Source organism: Prunus avium, chromosome 7 (genome assembly GCF_965620075.1).
Source record: "Prunus avium chromosome 7, drPruAviu1.hap1.1, whole genome shotgun sequence".
NCBI lineage: Eukaryota > Viridiplantae > Streptophyta > Magnoliopsida > Rosales > Rosaceae > Prunus > Prunus avium.
In genome coordinates, this window is record NC_142290.1 from 7737669 (window position 1) to 7751724 (window position 14056).

Genomic DNA, 14056 nt, shown 5'->3' on the forward strand with positions numbered 1-14056 from the left:
AGCTTTCATCATTTTCTCAAAATCTGTAAACTCTTTCTAATTTTATTTTGAGTTTGTATTTGGAATGAGTATGAGCAACTAAACTCCATAGCTAGGGCTTAGGTTGAAGCCCTAAACATGATTACCTTATTGTTTTGATGCTTGAGTGTATGAATTTCTAGATATTGTTGATGAATTCCAATTCACCAAATTAATCTATCCTTGATGTGTGTTTTTCCTTGGTTGGCCATCTTTGAAAGCATGCTTCTTGAGATTGTTGGGATTATGTGTATCTTCATGTTTTCCTAAGCAATAAATGGATGGAGTAAGAACCATCCATGTGAATTGGTTTCTTGAATACCTAATGTAAACACCATGCTATTAGGGTTCTTGTGATGTTCATATTCTCTTTGAACTTAATGGGTTTTTCTTGTAATTGAATCGAAGTACTAAGCACACCTAGATTCGATTATAGGGAAGGCACAAGTATTGTAGCACTCGAACTGCACTTTACGTACATTAGAGAGAATCAATGCGTCTTGAGCCACTCGTACTGGTCTTGATTGCGAACATCTTCAACAACACGTTTAGAGTTCATCACTTGAGTATCCATGAACATTGGTAGAATTGTTTAGGGTGGATTCCGAAACCCTAGTGTTTGTTACATCTTGATTCCACTCTTTGATAATTCATCTCTGCCATTCTCATTAAATTTCAAAGTCCATTTACTTTCACGCAATAGAAATAGGTCACATCAAACAAATCAAACCCCCCCCCCCCCCAAATGTGTGTGTGAGTTGCGTGTTCGACACGTTTTGTGTCTTTGTTACTGTTTTTATTTGTTTCCGTAATTGTTTTGGACTTTTGGTCCGCGTTGTGTTCTTCCATTTTCTGTGCTGAATCCAATCGTATAAAGAACGTGAATTTTGGACGTATGGTTGGAAAGTTATAGGCAAAACACTGGACAGAGGTCGAAACGGAAAAAACAGAGAAAACGACTCTGCCCAAGAACGACCGGTCGCTGGTGTCTCACGACCGGTCGCTCAGCACACAATTTTGAAGTTTCAAATCTGTACTAAAACGACCGGTCGCTTTTACCTAACGACCGGTCGCCAGACCAAAAACGACCGGTCGCTCTTACCTCACGACCGATCGCTGGTCACTGTTCACAGCACATTTCCTTTTTTTTGTGTGTTTTGTTTGTTTCTTTTACATTTCTTTACTTTCTTTTTAGTTTTAAATTTGCATTTGTGCATTGTGGTGTGTTAGTTAAGTGTTCTCTTTGTACTCGAATTAGAACTTATAGGCAACCGACAAGTTCTTCGTGGGATCGACCCCGTACTTACATAATCTATACTTCGATAGATTCGTGCACTTGCGGGTATTTTTAATTGGTTGTTTGCACATTAAATTGTGTCCTTTTAGTAATGCAACAAACATCACAGAAGCTGAAGAAAGTACAATGGGTTATGAGCTGCAAATCACTCTTTGATTAGTTGGGTTATGAGCCGCAGGCAAGTAAAGCAGCAACTGTGGCTTTGTTAAATATCTCTGCAGAGCATGGCATCCTAGTACAACACATGCCAAATACATGCCAACCTAAGCCACAAGCTTTCATGCTATTGCAAGTCATGCACACTCCTTGGCTCTTTCATATTTGGGGGCTTGACTTGATTGGAGTATTAATCAATGCAAAGTGGCTCAAAGCCTTACTACTGTTGAGTTGCTTTTGCACCTATCCTTTTGTTTTTGGCCTGTTCAAATTTATTTAAAAAATGAACTCCTTATGTGTTTTCACCCTATGCTTTCACAACTTTTGTAAAATGCACCACCATTATAGCATGCCAAGGTGTAAGATGATATTTGCAATGAGAATGGAGTATTTTGGAAAAAGAAAAAGCCTCTAGAATTCTTCCTTGCTTTTACCTTATTCTGTTTTACCAAAACATGTTATTTGAAAAAAAAAAAAAAATAGACAAACAAACTTTTCATTAAAGCTAAGCCTCTCAGCAGTAACTATACCAAGCAAAGCCACTTAGATGGGATCCCGAACAGAAACAAGCATCAAGCCCAAGCAAAACGATGTGGGGCATGCAAAGTCAAGCTATTACAAAGAAATGAGCAGTAAAAGTGCATTTTGAGGCGCTGGAATAACGAAACCGTTGACTCCCAATCGGAATGCTCAAAAAACTTCACGACATCCGGGAATTCTTACAAGAGCCTTCGTGAAAATCATGCATACAATGGCCTGACCCTTTTAAGGCGTGGCAAGAGGGTGCATTTTAGGCCAAATGAGTAGACAAGCTTTGCAAAAGTTTTAAAGAGTAATGCATCGAAGATTTAAGTTAAAGGTCATGTCAAAATTTCGGCAGCATGTACCTTGTTTTTAAGGCTATCCAACCTGTCAGAAAATCTCAAGAAGTTCACAAGAATGAATTCTCCCAACCAAGCAATATATATATATGTATAAGACATGCGGATTACAACCTGCCTCAAGCATTCATAAATTAATACAAGTTCCAGCGGTTCAGTGTTACATTACAAAGTCATAACGACATAGTCGTTAGAGTATCCAAAAGGTACACAGCCACAACAAAAAAATAATAATAATAAAGTTACACATGCTGAAGATTAGTACATCCTATGGTTTCAAGAAGGATGGGAACTGTGCACCAAGCCAACTGACCCCAAGCCTAAGGAAACAACCTGCAAAATAAAATGAGGGCATATATCAAGACCAAATGGTGCTGGAAGAAGTAACCCAACAATAAAGGAAACGATGATGAGAAGAAAGACAAAGAAATGGAAAATCAGAAGTATTACGCACCTGGAAATTACGAAGAATTCCCAAGGAGAACGGAGGATGCCTTACGAGATGACCTAGCTGCTGCCTCCGCCACACATCCAGCACCATCAACAGAGACACCTTTGGTAAGAAGAAGGGCGTGCAATTCCCATCGCTGGTTCTCCAATTCCCGTTGCTTAAAGTTTAAAGCTACAGCTGCAGCTTTCACTTCATCAGGACCAGGTAACAATCTCATGCTATGGATGGCCCGAGCTCCGAACACAACACGGGCTAGGTTCCTCACTAAGTCAAGGAGAAAATCCACGTGAAATCCCAAAGTTATAGCCTCGCAGATTGCATCTTGCCAATGGAGAAGCCTATGGTCTGTGATATCCAAGAGCTACATGGTGTCCATCCCATGAAGCACCAAGCCAAGAGCTCAGAAGGCAGCACTCCTGGAGAAAGATGAAGTCACGCCCGTAATATCCACAAAGGTACTCTGGAACATTGCATATCCGTCAAATTGGTAACAAAGTGGAAGAAGTTCGTTGATAGACCGGAGAATCTTGACACCACCATCGAAAAGGGCTTTGAATGCAATAAAGGAATTTTCCCAATCCTGCCAGGATAAGCTTTTCTCTGATGAATGCCCCATGAAGGTACTGTTGGTAGAAACATCACCGACCTGGTAGCTACCATCAGTAATCTTACCACGGGCGGTGCCGTGGGAAGATGCAGGGCAGTGCCGGCAACTATGTCGGATGTTCCGAGAAGAAGAGGAATAGGAGGCAGCGCTGCTGGAAGGTGCAGGGCAGTGTTAGTGGCCATGTCAGATGTTCCGGGAAGAGGAGGAGCAGGGCAGTGCCGGTAGCTATGTCGGATGTTCCTGGAAGAGGAGGAGTAGGAGGCAACACTGCTGGAAGGTGCAGGGCAGTGCCGGCAGCTATGTCGGATGTTCCTGGAAGAGGAGGAGTAGGAGGCAACACTGCTGGAAGGTGCAGGGCAGTGCCGGCAGCTATGTCGGATGTTCCGAGAAGAAGAGGAGTAGGAGGCAGCACTGCTGGAAGGAGCAGGGCATTGTCTACACCTGCATTGGATGTCCCAAGAACATGGGGGCTAGAGGAAGCACACTGCCACGTGCTATCGCTAAGGCCAAAGGAAACACCCGCTCATGCAAACAGTCTTAGGAAAACGATATAAGCGCTGCAAGACAACATGGCTCATTCTTGTTAACATCTCTGAAAAACTGTATCCAATTGCTAAACCACAGAGAGGTGCGAGGAGAAGTCGGGGCACCCTTCCGTAAAGCCTCAAGCTTTAGTTCATCTTCTGGAGTCAGCGCGATGTGGAACGGATCTTGGCTGCCGCAAATTGGAAGGTGGAAAATATTGGCTACGTCCTCAAGTGTGGGCTCCCCATGAACAGATAAACGTGTGTGTCTCGGTGCTCCATCACCTGACCACATGACGGAGCTTCTTGGCTTCAATATGAATGTCACACGCCTTGGAAAAGAAAATCGCATCCAGCACCCCAGTCCGGCGTAGAATTTCGCAAGTAGAAGGGTCCCTCAATAGAATTTCGCAAGTAGAAGGGTCCCTCAATTCACAGTCAACCCACTCTGACCAACCCTTGCTAATGTCGCACAGATACTGAAAAAATAAGGGGACTGCCGGAAACAAACCCTTCTCTATGCAGCACCTCGATATAGACGCAGGATCAATCACTGAAGAAGTTTCCAGCACTGGCTCTTCGCTTACTGCAACATGTTCACAAGCATTCTTGAGCAATGGAGGGGGTCTTCCCCTCTTCAATTTATCATCCAGTGAATAAAGGTGGTCACTAATAATTGACGACGGGTTGGTGGATGCCATGGCAAGTCTTGACAAGCGATGAATCCCTGCAAGAATTGCCAACAAAGAATATGCTGAAAAATGGCAAAGCATAAAGCTATTTCTCTGTGTTAAAGCCAAGCAATCTCCACACTAGCATGCAAGCCATATGAACTTTACAAGCCAAGCAAAGCAAGCTATCTCATGCCAAGCGAAATGCATAAACAAAAAATATTTTTGAAGCATCATGCAATCTATTACTCGACTTCATGGTTAGCAAATTTCCCATTCCATGCTCAATCAATCATTCCAGCATACCATTTTTCACAAAGCAAGTGCTACAAACTGAACACTATTTACCTCATAGTAACCTTTTTCACAAAAACAAAAAAAACAAAATCCCTATGAGTTACACAGCATTCTTGCCGACCCATCATACACATGTTTATATATATCCCTAGAAAGCCAAAAAGATAAATAGTCATCCATGACCAAGCTTTAAGCTCATAAAAAAGAAACCAATTGTGCTTTCCTCAAGCTTTCAAACAGCCTTTGATCTTACATATTAATCATGCGATTACAAGCATACGCTCTCGATGCATATAGTTCAACAACAATCAAGAAGGGGGCCAAGAACGTAGCACACACAAAATTGTACTCAAAGCATGGCAAGTCAAGCTCATGCCAAAGGAAACGCTCAAGCAAATGCCCAAGCAACATGCGATTTACCCATGGCAAGCAAAATTCTCGTTCCATGATCGACAAGCAATTCCCATGGCAAACAAAATTCTCTCTAAAAAAAATAATATAAATAAATAAATAAATAAAAAATCAAGCATTGCAAGACATGCGTCCTGTCAACTTCTACTTCTTGCGGCCAGGAACAAACTCTACAATTAATCAAGCATATGTTCACAAGGGGAGTAAGCCTATGCCAAGCACCAGTCTATGCTTATTCCTAAAATACTCAAATTGGCAGAGTCACTTACCGAAAGACTAAAATGGAAGCCCAAAAATACAAGTTAGAAGGCTGGAGGATTCGAAGGTTCCAGCAGCAAAAACGTCAAAGCTTCCAGCACTTGCCTTCCCCCTACCTGTGTCTGAGACGTATACACCCACATAGAAAAAGCGCATCGTGCAATGTTCAGCCTTTTTCACCAGCACAAAGAGGGCCAACACATGATAAAAAAGGGGAAGAAAAATGGAGAAAAGAAAAGGATGCAATCCATACCAACGATTTCTTCTCACAAAGTTCGCACTCTTCCAGCAGCTTGCAAAAAGAAAGAAATCAAAGAGGAGATAACCCCAAAAACTGACGCAAACCCTTCCTTGCTGACGATTACTCCAACAAAAGATGGATGGGTTAAAAAGAGTGGGTGTTTGGCTGCCAAAACAAAGAACAAAACCCATGGGCATGAAGAACCCAACAAACCCCTCAATAAATTCAAGAAATTGCAAGAGAAAAGGGCAAACCTTGTTAATTCCTCAAAGGATAGCCTCAGATGCACCAAGAAAGTAGGAATTGGGAATTTTGGAAGAAAATTCTGCACAAAGACAATCTCTTCCAGCAACGGCAAGCCGATTTCCTCGTACATGAAGATGACGGAGTCGGATTCGGCTCGAACTCCCATCCAACGACTAAAAAATGGGTGGTTGTTGCCCGATCTCACTCTCTCTCTCTCTCTCTCTCTCTCTCTCTCTCTCTCACTCTGAGATCGTTGGAGGAAGAAAAAGGAAAGAGAAGATGAAGGTGATGAGGAGAGGGTTATTCTGGTGCGCATAAAGAGGAAGGAGAAGAAGGAAGAAATAATAAATGAAAAAGAAGAAGGAGGAAGTTGGTATCTGGGAAACCACAAATAGCTGCTGGTGCTTATAAATTGGATCTTTTGGTCGGTTTCGGCCCATTCCAGCACTTATCCATGGCCCTAATAATTAAGGGGGCTAATGTTGAGGCCCAAAAAATCCATGGTTGGGCCCGAATAAATTCCTAGCCCAAAATGATATATTATTGGAAAAAGACCCGATTTGGAGTACACGAAAGTCTGCCAAGCACAAGCCACACCCTGCATGCCATGCCGAATAAAAATCTGTCATGCTAGAAATTGAGATTAAAATTATAAAGATGCATTTAGCTCTACAAATCCATGCCAATTATCCTATCAAGTGTCATAATTAAAAGCATGTCAAACAACATGCCATGCCAAGCGACATGCCATGCCATGCCAAGCGACATGCCATGCCATGCCAAGCGGGAAATTATTATTTCACACCCAATCGCACTACAAGCTTAAGTGGGCCCAAGCCACTCAAATACCCGGGGCTTGCTTGAGTGGGTTGTGGTATGGATGGTAATAAATCAACATGAGGCCCATTGATGGGCCGAGAAATGGAAGTCCCGAGTCGCTTGGGAGCCTCGGGACTCAAGCCCATTTCTTAGGCCCAAACATGTGGGTGAGCACAAGAGGAAGAAATAGCCCAGTCAAAATAGCCTATGGACCTTACCCAAAGCCCAAACGTTTAATAAAAATAGCCCAATAAAAAATAGCCCAATCAAAAAATAGCCTATTGACTCAACCAAAAAGCCCACTTAGTTAATGAACCATCTTGGCCCATACAATTACCCCAGCTGGCTGGGAGAACAAAAGCCACGAAGGGGGAGGTCTGAAGACTTATTGAACAAAGCTGCTGGAGGTTCCAGCGCATGGGGGGAGCAAGTTCCAAGCAAGAAACATTCAAGGAGCCAAGGGGTATTAGCCTGCGAGTTGCCAGAAGCACCCTTTGAACCAGTATGTATATCCACTTCCTTTCCCTCATCAGATCTAGCCATGGAAGGAGGAATGAAAGAAGAAGAAAAATAGCTGAAAGTGGGAGTCTCCCATTGAAGCTGCCTCGGGAAAGGGGGGCCTTGAGCTCCCAAAATTCCTAATTTCGTGCAAATAGATAGAGGCAATTTCATTGAGATAGGAAAGTCAAGGGAGGAGAGGAGAAATGAAGGAAAAGCTTGGCGAAATTGGAAAGAAACCATTAGGGTTTCTTGGGAAAGGATAGTTTCTCGCAGCTATAAAATGGGGCCTCTCCTACCCAACAAAGGCAACCCACACTCAGAGAGCAAGCTTTCTCTCTTACCTGCAAAAATCTAGCAATCGCGTGCACTATTCACCCTTCTTCTCCATCTTCCTTTTCTGGCAGACAGAGTATCTGTCAAGCTGCCGAAAGAGCACTGTTCTTTATTTCTCTCTTTTTAGCCAAATCTCCTTCAAACCTCTCCTTACTCACCTTAACACTTTCCTTTTCCCCCCCTAAGAAAGCCTAAATTTCCCCTCAATGCTAAACTCATGTTGATTTTGCTTCCATACCACATGCCTCTCATGCCAAGCCCAAAAGTTTATCTGTAAGCATGAAGAAATTATCTGTAAGTTGCTATTGTTTTGGTTGGTGAAGGTAACCAAAATACTTCCTAAGGCCCTGCTGCCCTTTCGAAGCATTTTGGGGCTTAATTTTCGAACTCAGACAAAGGGGACAATTTCATCAGTCTACCCTTTACGGCAGCCCAGCCCATTTACAGCTGCCGGAGGAAAAAGTCCCCTACACCAAGTAATCTCCAAATATCCAATCTAAATTCCGAACGTCATTTCAAATGTTCATACCTATGCAAAGTATTCTTAATGCACATGCTCAAGAAACCTCAACCTAGAAATAAATCCACACATATATCCATATATCTACACACACACACACACACACACACACACACACACACATTCACCACACCATCGTCATGTACCGGGGAAAAACAATCCAACACGAGGACTTTTTAACTAAACCACATGGCAGAATCCTCCTTGCTCAAGTGACTAAGGAAGAGCAGTCCAACTGGGGGACTATTGCTCCCCAGACACGCACGGCATAATCCTCAATACATGTGCGGATGAAATAAGTCCTACGAGCGCAGACAGCCCTATCAAGGGCTCTACGGTACACCTTGTCAATGGTGCCCGGATCCCGACACCTCCAAAGAGTTACCGCGTGTCAAATGTATCCAAGTATCCACCATATCCAAGGGGAGGTACATGTAATGGGTGCAATCCATAATTCCAATTTACAAAAATACATTTCCAAATAATATATATATATATGTAATATATAAAAATAAAATAACACCCATAACCCATAATTCCTTTATGAAAACCATAAGGCAATGATAATAAATCCAATATACCATATTTTAAATTCCAAAACCATATAAACCAAAATCCCATGTTCAAATTTCATAAACAAACCCAAAATCACCATCGTCCAAAACCTAGATCCATATACTTAAGTAATAGTAATAATAATAATAATCATTAGAAATCCCATATCACATTGTAAAAACCGAGAGTAGCCTAATAATAAAATCTCATATCACATTTATGCAAGCAATTCCATATTTGAAAAACAATGCTCATTTAAAAATGAAAGTTCACTCACAACAAGTCCAATGTTGCTTAACCCTGAGAGGGCTCTTCTTGTGGAGTACACGAAAAATGAATATATATTTGAGGTTGGCTTAGATCCGACCGTTTAATTGAGACCAAACCTTCGAGACTTGTTTAGTAGACTTTGTTAGACTTATAGGAACTTTCGTTTCGAAAATCGGTGGTCGTGGCCCCAAGGGCACAGTTGACCAATATGGAAAGTTTGACCTCTTGGTTGACCAGGAGTCTTCCAAAACTCTCTCTACTCTTTCATACTATCTTAGTGAGGGATTACTAGCATCATCTTCTCACTAAGCTCATGATCTTCTTCTCAAGCTCTAGTTGGTGAAAAGACATAGAGGTTACCTACTTTGTTGACTTTTTGGAGAACCTCTCAAGGTGGAGATTTTGAAGGAGACATTCAAGTTTCAACAACTTTGGTGGAATTCAATCATAAAATTGAAAGCATGCACCCCAAGGGTAACTCCTCCTTCCAATCTTCTTAGAAGTATGTTATCGGAAAATAGTATATCGTAAAATAGTACAACTATCACTTGGCTTAAAAGATTCATGGGAAAAAGTTTTTGTTTTTGAACTCATAGATGCAAGCTTAAGCTTCCGTTGCCATGATTTTGTTTTCTATGTTGATGTTCAAATGAAACTCATGATTTTCTAAAGGTTTCCTTGAATTGGTATTAGAGCCAAGGTCAAGTAATAAGTTGTACCATTTTAGGTTTTTGTTTATGAATATGCGTAAAAGTTCTTTGTGGCATAAATGTTATGTGTTGTGATGCCTTGATTGTTTCATTATTTGAAAAGTCTTGCATCTTTAAGTGTTATAGATGTTTTAAGAGAAGGCATTAAATTTTTGAACAAATGGATAGAAAAGGGGTTTCGGCCATATTGGATTTTTGGGGGTTTTATGATGTTTCAATGCTAGCTTGAGCATTGTAAAATTTCTATTTTGATAGCCATATTTTGACACTTGAAAATATGATTTTTGTGTTTTGTGTGTTCTTGAGTTCATATGAATGTTGTAGTGAGTTCATAGGACGAATGCACGTGTTCTAGTTTTTGATCCATTTTGGTGGGATTAAATTTCAAAATTATGTTGTTTATCCAAGATTCCTTTCCGCCTTGTCCCCTAGTCAAAGCATGCTCCTCTAGTTTTTTTAGAAAATTAGTGTAATGACCCAATCCTAATTAAATTTTTAATTATTAATTTATCTAAGTAAAGAGATGAATATACCCCGGGAATATTTTAATAGGTTTAAAAGTTGACTTTTTGTTCGGGAAGGAATTTGGGAATTCTAGTTACATCGTTGCGTAGAGCACATTGAGACGAGTCCGTAGAGCACGTTGAGACAAGTCCGTAGACACATAGTGGACTCGAATTCGATCGTAACAAAAAAGATACGATAAAAAATGTCCCAGTGGAAAAACCGTAAATTTTTCAAAAAGGGATTTTAAAAACTAGTTTTTTTTTTCTTTTCTCTCCCTCTCTCAACCGTCGCGAGCCCCTCCCCCTTCGTTTTTTTTTCAGCATAGCCGGTGGCTTTTCAAGCCACCATCGCTGCCACAGCTCACTGCCGGCCAAGATCGAACTGTCACCGCCTCCTCTCCCTACCCTGGCTAGTCCCAGTCGTCATCAACGGCTCCAGCTGCCGGAATCCTCCAGAAATCGCGTTGGTTTTGACAGAAATTTCCAGCCGTTCGTTCTCCCTCCTTCGGCCACCAATTTCGACGAGTGAGTATGGGTTCTCATCTATTTTTCAAGCCGTATCTGATGGTTGGGTAGGATTGGATCGATTTCTAGCCTAGGTAGTTCGATTTACAGCCCTAAGTTTCACCGATTTTCAATTTGAAATTCCGGCCACTTGCCATCTGAATTGGACGTTGCCATAGTTGAATGAAGTGTTCCACTCGTCGAGTAGTAGCTATAGCCGGAAGGGTGGCCCTCAATTTTGAAGTTTTCCGGCCGCCGGTATCGCTTAGGACACCCACGCGCTGCCGGCGCATGGGCACTATAGCAGAGGTGCATTGTATCCCAATGTGATCTCCTAGTTGTCACGAGTGTGTAGGTGTGCTCGGATTCCAGTTCGAATGTCGTTTGAACCTCAAACGGATTTCGCCTATTATGCGTTATCTGGGTTCGATATGTTCGAACCGTTGGATCGTCTCCGATTTAATATATGTTAATCTAGGCACTCCTAGGATCGTGTAGAATTTCGCGGATCGTGAATCGGGGCACCGGGTGTTCCGAATCAATAATTTAAGGTTTAAATAATCGATAACCTTCCGATGGTATGATTATGAGCAATTCGACCGTTCGATTTGGACCAGACTTGCAGGGCATAGTTATTTAAATATGTTGAACTTATAGGAACTGTAGGATTGGTAATTAGAGGTCGTGGACCCCACGGGGTTTGGGGTTGACTATCTCGAGGAATTTATCTCTTATCGAGTCTTGGTTCTTTTCAGACCGTTCTAACCGTCCGAAATGTTAAAATGGGCCTAGGGATTTTCTTAAACTAAGTACACGCAGTTCTAGAAGCCAGATTTCTAGGTTCTGGATTAAATAATCATGTTGCCTTCGGTTATAATGTTGCCTCAGATATTATGTTGCCTTTGATTAAATTGTTGCCTTCCGATATAATGATGTCTACGGACATCCTAGTTGCCTTCGGTTGAGTTAGCACACATTTGACAATTGCCCCACGAATCTTAGGGATATTCGGACCGTGCAAAGGGAGGAATGCGGATCAGGTGGACTAATTGTCCCCTGAGTCCTGCGAGGATTGCGGCTCGGGTTGACTTTGTGTTACTGAGGCTTGCAAGGATGGGTCACACTACGTGACACAAGGAACTTAGGTTTTTGTTAGAAGGGAAATTTGGTCAAGTGTGTTTGGCACCTGCCAGGAGTTGGATACGCATAGGGTTCGACGCAGATTCCAAAGTGGAATTTGGGTCGGGTCTTGTCAATTAGAATATCAAAACATAGGCAAGCCTAGTGTGCCATTGGTCTTTGGGAATGTTTCCTTGGTTGAAGAAATATTCCTTTGCCTTCTCTTCTTTTCCTAGGAACTTGTTAGCTTAGGTCGGGTCTTGTCAACTGTGTATCAGAGCATTAGGTTTAAATACCTGTAGACTTCGCACCTTGTGTGCATTCCTGTTTTATTGAATTCATGTTTCTTGTGACAGAATCATGGGCCCTAAGCGTGGTGGTACTCGTAGAGGGACCCGACAGTCGTCCCAATTTCGGGGACAAGATCCCCGTCCTGAGCCGGAGAATGAGCCAAATCCGGGGCCAACACTGGAACAAGTTGAACAGTCTTATGTAGGAGGTTAGACAGGGGCCGTACAGGAGATGGCTACTCCACAAATGGACCCCAACTTTCGGCAGACACTGGAGTTATTGACTCAAGCCTTATCCAGGACCGGGCATTCCAGAGATCTATCCTTGAATTATGCTGATCAGGCTAGGAGATTTGGGGTAGTAGAGTTTGATGGTGATGGTGACCCCGCCATGGCTAAAGAATGGATAGAAAAGATGGAAAGAATCATGGATGTGATGGATGTTCCACAGGAGCGTAGAGTAGTGCTGGTTACCTTCTTCCTTTCCAGAAATGCGAGATATTGGTGGGAATCAGTGAGAAGACGGTACCAGGACCCATCGACCATCACATGGCAAGTATTTGGAACAGCATTTGATGAACAGTTCTATCCCTTGGCCTATCAGAATATGAAGATGGAGGAGTTTCTTCAGCTGGAACAGGGTATTATGACGGTGTTAGAGTATGAGAAGAAATTCAATGAATTGCCCAAGTATTGTGCACCACTTGTAGCGGATGAGAGAAAGAAGTGTCAACTGTTCACCAAAGGATTGAAGGCATCCATCCGTGACATCGTAGTGAGACAGCGTCTGTCTAATTTTGGAGACCTGGTGATGTCTGCCTCATTGATTGAGAGCAGTCAGATGATGGTTCGGGGACGAGGAGATTCTCGCAGACGACAGTATGACATGGGTGGTCCTAGTCAGGGGTCATCCAAGAGAGGTAGTTTCAGCTCCGGATCGTCCAGTGGCTGTAACTATGGAGGTTTTCTAGCTGGAGTAAGCTCCAGCAGAGGGTCTAATCAGAGTGGGAGTTCTGGATCCCGTTTCGGAGGTGGCACAGCCAGAGGTTGAGGGAGACAGCTGCTACAAGTTTTTAGTGGGAGGAATCACCCATAGTGTGCTTTATGTAGCAAGTATCATACTGGGCCTTGTCAGCAGGGCGCCTCTGGTTTTACCACTGTGAACAGTCAGGGCATTTTCAAAGGGAGTGCTTGATGCTTCTGTAGGGTAGAGAAATTACCGTTGGGCCAACCTAGGGGACTGGTGCACAGAGCAGAGTACCGAGCACATCACAGTTTTTGGGGGCCTCGTCTAGTAGTGGGGCCCAGACCAGTATGGCTAGCCGAGGTGGCAGTCAACAAAGGGGACGTGGTGGACGTTCCAGGGCAACAGGCAGGGTGTACAATATGATTCAACAAGAAGCACAAGCGTCCTCAGACGTCATCATAGGTATGTTACCAGTTTTTGGAATTCCTGCACGTGTTTTGATCGACCCTAGTGCCACACATTCTTTTGTTGCACATAGTTTTGCCCACAATGCGGATGTAGAACTCACAGCTCTACGGGATGAGCTTGCTATTTCTGTACCCACATGAGATATCTTTATGGTTGGTCTGGTGTACAGGGATAGCATGGTTTTAGTTGGGAATGTATTCTTGGAGGCGGATTTAATTCCCTTAGAAATTGTTGATTTGGATGTTATTCTGGGCATGGATTGGTTGGCCAAGCACCATGCTTTAGTGGACTGTTTCCGGAAGGAGGTCGTATTCCGTAGTCTCGGAAGACCTGAGGTGACTTTTATGGTGAGCGCAGAGTTCTTCCATCTTGCCTCATTTCAGCTATGACAGCGAGACGGTTGCTCATATAGGGGTGTTTAGGATACTTGGCTCAC

The 14056-nt window shown here is 42.8% G+C and overlaps 1 pseudogene; it reads left to right on the top strand.

The window, feature by feature from the left end:
* The first annotated feature begins 12255 nt into the window (after nucleotides 1-12255).
* LOC148292959 (uncharacterized) lies at nucleotides 12256-13760 on the top strand (annotated as a pseudogene).
* Nucleotides 13761-14056: the final 296 nt, after the last annotated feature.